Source organism: Silene latifolia, chromosome X, assembly GCF_048544455.1.
Source record: "Silene latifolia isolate original U9 population chromosome X, ASM4854445v1, whole genome shotgun sequence".
Taxonomy (NCBI): domain Eukaryota; kingdom Viridiplantae; phylum Streptophyta; class Magnoliopsida; order Caryophyllales; family Caryophyllaceae; genus Silene; species Silene latifolia.
The window spans coordinates 136,533,774-136,539,247 of record NC_133537.1 but is presented as its reverse complement, the minus strand read 5'-3'; the positions used below and the strand labels follow the sequence as shown (position 1 = coordinate 136,539,247).

The 5,474-nt window shown below is 36.3% G+C and overlaps 1 long non-coding RNA gene across 1 annotated transcript; it reads left to right on the top strand.

The window, feature by feature from the left end:
- Positions 1 to 1,117: 1,117 nt before the first annotated feature.
- On the top strand, positions 1,118 to 5,191 carry LOC141623636 (uncharacterized). The gene is made up of 3 exons (XR_012533487.1): positions 1,118 to 1,478; positions 1,573 to 1,644; positions 4,944 to 5,191. It is a non-coding gene; the product is annotated as an uncharacterized LOC141623636 (long non-coding RNA).
- Positions 5,192 to 5,474: the final 283 nt, after the last annotated feature.

The following is a 5,474-nucleotide window of genomic DNA, read 5'->3' as shown; positions in this document are numbered from 1 at the left end:
TAATTAGTTAAGTTGAATCCTTTTTTCATACCGGTATCTATGATGTCTAAGTTACTTTTCTTTTATTCAATTTCTAAATATTTCAAGCTACCATTTTATTCATTGTTAAAAGTTGATGTTACTTTTGCAAATCCTTACCTATTTTAAAGATTTGAAAATGAAAATTTGATTTAATTCCATATTTGTTCTTGGAATATAAACTTAATTATCATGATTTTAATTGCTAAACCCGAAATTTCTTTAAATTTTATCCAATTTCGGTTAACTTTGATCTGTTTATGATTTATTGGTGAAAGTTTAATGTTATATTTTCAGGAATTTGACTCCCTTTTTGAGTTTAAAAGTGGAACTTTTATTTTTATATTGGCTTTTGTAAAAGGAAAATTTGAATAGATTACCTTTTTCGATTGTTTTTAACGTTGATGGAATGTTAGGACTCGTTATTAAAGGCATCTAATAACTTGTCCTGCACTTATCGATGAATGATTTTTGTTTGAAACTTGTCTTTGACTTGGAAAGTTAGCGTTCTTGTGTGCACGACAAGAACAATTTCGTTCCATAAAGGAGGCTTATAGTTTTGAAAACTCTTCATAAATATTTTTGAAAGTATTCTGATTTTGGATTTCTGCAAATGATTTGGTATTTTGACCTTATCTTTGATTCGGAGTGTGATGTTCCTGAATGCGCGACGAGAGCACTTTCGTTCCTTTGATGAGAATCGGGTTCTGTTGGAAAATTCTACCTAAAACTTTTGAAAGAATTTTAGTTTTTACAATAAGTAACCTTTTGATATTTTAGTTACAAATTTCAAAAGTCTGGCTTTAATTTTTATAACCTTTCATTTCTATTTTCAAGTTTCGAGGACGAAACTTTTTAAAAGATGGGGTGATTGTAACACCCGCGAATTTCTCATTTTGATATTTATAATTTATTTAACCTTTTAATTACTTTATTTTATATTTTTACATTATTTAATTATATTAATTGTATTTTAAACATAATTTCTATAAAAGTAATATCTTAAAATTGAACTTATATAAAAATACGTGTTTTAGTCGGATAGTAATAATAGTGACAATAATAATAATATTAACAATAATAAAGTTCCGTCCTAGATTATAATAGGTTTAAAATGAAATTCCGTCTTGTGATAGACCGTCACATTTTCACATGTGAGGCCAATCTTTTCCCGACCAATCCCGTATCGACAACACATATCTACCTACCTTTATTACCACTCACTAAATTAACATTCATTCCACACTCACTTTTTTTGACCAATCCCAACCACTTTTCCTTTCTAAACTCCCCTTCTTTTTTCGAAAACTCCTGTAAAACAACCAACAGAGTGCAGCAACAAAACGAGACCCAAAAACCATTTTTGTCGAGCTTGAATCCCAGATTTCGTCTTCATTTCTCAACCATTCCTCTTTATTTTTGTACCATTCTTCTCCTTATCTCTTCCTTCATCTTTTAAGGTAAGAAAGACATAGTCTTGTGGAGTTTTCGTCTCGACCCGTCTCATGAATGTTGCGTTTTTAAGCTAATCTCGGCTGTCATTACGATTTCTAGGTGAAGCTTTGAGGACCCAGAAGGAAACTCGTTCTTAATAGACATTCCTCTCGAAGACTGAAGAAAGTTAAGGTAACGGTGATGGGTTACTCGACAAAATGTCGGGAATCCGTCCTTCCTACTCGTTTTTGTCTTTATTTATCGTAAAGCTCAAGTCTTTGTATGTTACTCATGAATGGGGTTGGTTTTGTGTTGATAATGGTCTTCTTACGCGGCCGTTTTGGTTTCCTTGGACCCGTCTCAACTGGATTCGGGTATTGGGGGATTGCTGAGTTCACCTGCTTAGGCCGTGGTTATTATGCTGCTGTCAGTCCTGTGTTTCGTCCCTTCCTGTTGCTATTATACATCATCTAAAGCAGTGAACATGACTTTGTGAGACAATCCATCAATATTATTCATCTGAGTGATGCGTTAATTTGTCGGATGAACTTTCCTAAGCGCCTTGAGTAAACAAATTAGATTTGATCATCACGTGACCTTGTTTCCAATTCTTGGATATTACTGTACCTATCATGCGTTGACTTACTGACCAAATTGTATGCTTTAATCCATTTGGCCACTTAGTGATCTTTAATATTTCACTTGATTCAATATTAACTTGGTTGTATTGACTGTGAATTGAGATGAGTTTACTCGAGTATTGTGGAAATGGGTTGTCTTTGGTCAGTCTTGGACGCAATTTTTAGGCTGGAATTGTTGTTGGTTCGAGTCAATTTGATGACTCTCGTCTTGTGTGCATATACATGAATGAACATGGTCTTTTGTTTGGATGAATTCGGCCTTGTAACATGCTTAAAAACTCGTCTTAAGACGGCCTCATGAATTTGCTAGAAAAACCATGTATATATAAGTTGTTGATGGGTGACTTTTGTGGACTGTTTTCGAGTCGAACTCACGGATGATTTGAACTAAATAGTTGATTCCCGCCTCCTTTGTATATCCAAGTATGTAATGGGTTGGTGGTATGTGAGAAATTTCACCCTTTTCATGCTTAAAATTTCGTCTTAAGACGGTCACAAAAGAACTTTATAAATTGTAAAAATGGACTTTGTCGAGCAGTTTTCGTGGGCTGTTTTGACGGGTTTCTTTATGATAAATTGAACCAACTTTCTTGGTATTGACTCAAGTACAGGTAAATGTTTTGATTGGGTCTTTTGTTTGGGTGAAATCCGTCTTGGTTTGGCCTAGAAAACCGTCCCAAGACGGCTGGACTGGAGGGAATTGTTGCGTTGTTGACTGTGATCGTGCGTATATCCTCCTACATGCTTTATTTTTTTTGTCTTTTGTGCTTTGCTTGTTCATTTTGGTGGTTTAATGGTTGGGCTCACTCTTGTTTTTTTTGGACTCATTTTCTTGTTGTGGTTTGGGCTCACCACCCTCTTAATTTTGGGCTAACCACAAGTATGTATTTGGGCTCACCATATTTACTTTGTTGGACCTATGCGATTAAATTGTTTGGACCTTACATAAGCTTAGGTTCGGTCGTGTCTAAAATTTTCGGGCTTGAGTGGTTAATTCCTGTCTCGTATTTTATATATTGTGACACGTTAAATATCGTTCTTTTGTATACCCACTATGTAGGGCTCAATCGGTTTTACTCGTTGGGTTCCTTTGGTCTTATTTATTGGGCTAGTTATGTGAGTTAGTTAAATTTGTGTAGTTTACTTGATTGGACTTGGTAGGCTTCGCTTGTTGGATTTCACGTTTTATTCCGTAAATTTCACATAACGTAAATTATTCATTATCACTCTTTATATCTTATTTAACCGAAGCATTAAAATTATAAAATGGAATGTTTAGTAATATAATACAAGTATGAGATATTTATTATAAGTACTTGTAAGAGTCATATTCTAGATAATGTCTAGTATTGTTCGGTTGTGAGTCTTGGTTCTCTTAGGAATACTAGGGGTGAGCCTGAGGCCCTCTAGTTGCGGTATGAACGTCGGGAGTGATGTTCCCATCCGTACTCATAGTGATGCAGACCATAAGTATGAATGTGACATTATCATCTCGACCCCGAGTCTTGGTCCTATCGGGTACTAGGGGTGAGCCAGAGGCCCTCTAGTTGCGATATGATTCGTCGGGAGTGATGTTCCCATCCGTACTCATGGTGATGCAGACCGTAAGTATGAATGTGACATTAATCATCCCGTCCCCGAGTCACGGTCCTATCGGATGCTAGGGGCGAGCCATAGGCCCTCTAGTTGCGATAAGGTCATCGGGATTGATGTTCCCATTTGCACTTATGGTGAGATGCAAGCCATAGGTATGAATGTGACATTAATAATCCCGTTCTATGTGCTTGTTTGTTGTGTTTGTTTCTTGTATTTGGCCATGTTTTAAAGGTAACCGGCCCAGCCGGATACTTGTTTTTTGTGCCTCGGACATGTTTTAAAGGTAACCTCTGAGTCGGGCACTTGTTTGTTGTATTTGGCCATGTTTTAAAGGTAACCGCTGAGCCAGATACTTGTTTGTTGTGCCTCGGACATGTTTTAAAGGTAACCTCTGAGTCGGGCACTTGTTTGTTGTATTTGGCCATGTTTTAAAGGTAAATCATTGGCCAGATACTTGTTTGTTGTACCTCGGACATGTTTTAAAGGTAACCTCTGAGTCGGGTACTTGTTTGTAGTATTTGGACATGTTTTAAAGGTAACCGCTGAACCAGATACTTTTTATGTTGTGTCTCGGACATGTTTTAAAGGTAACCTCTGAGTCGGACACTTGTTTGCAGTATTTGGACATGTTTTAAAGGTAACCGCTGAGCCATATACTTTATGTGTTGTGCCTCGGACATGTTTTAAAGGTAACCTCTGAGTCGGGCACTTGTTTGTAGTATTTGGACATGTTTTAAATGTAACCGCTGAGCCATATACTTTAGAGGTCGTGCCTTGGACATGTTTTAAAGGTAACCGCTGAGCCAAGGTACTTAAGGATTGTGTCTCGGACATGCTTTAAAGGTAGCCTCTGAGCCGGATGCTTTGCTTATTATGTGATGTTAGTGGTCTCATTTCGTGTATTGTATTTTATTTGGCTTTCAAAGTTCATGGCTAAGGTTTCCATTCACATGTTTCATGATGTTAATCTTCTTTATCCGTGACCTAAGATATTCTATCGTGTTTATAGTTGTATTATCATTTATGACGTTTTAGTTGGATTGTCTCATATGTATGTATCATACGCCTTATCTATGATTGACTACGCATGTTTGGAATGTTAGTCTCATATCTCAATGCTTGCATCAAATGGTTATATTCATGATGTTCTAATATGTTCTTGTTTATCTGTGTTTCGACATTTTGTGGCTGGGAGAACCTTGAGTTACTCCCCCCCCTTGCGACTGTAAGCGTTCATGTTTACATGAATGACAGGTTGTGAAGATGCTTACTTGGGAAAGACGTGTGGGCTAGCGAGAACTAAACATTGGACTAGTAGTTGGTTTATTAGGATTGTTTAGACTCACCTTTTATCTTTTGTCATTCGAGGGATATATTTTCCCTCACCTTTGACTATCGCGTTTGTATAATTTAATCTTTATTTCCGCATTCTTTATTTGTCTTTTAGATTTTTATGAACCCGCGCTTTATAAACTTTAAAAGTCTCAAAAATTTCCTAAAATTCCGCATTTTATAATTTATATTTTCCGCGTTATTGCGGGGGTTCACAATTTATATGACACCTAACCATACTTACTCTCTCACCATATGCATAATTAACACAAGACCATATCATGTCACAAACCCTAATTACCAATAAACATGTTATAATGCAACTACCATGAGACAAGTGTAATTAATGACAATAAATGCATAATTAAACATCCATATTATTAGAGCTAAGTAGGGAAAACCCTACCTTAAGCTTACCTTCACAAAGCCTCGATCTAAGGCCTAGAAATGCTA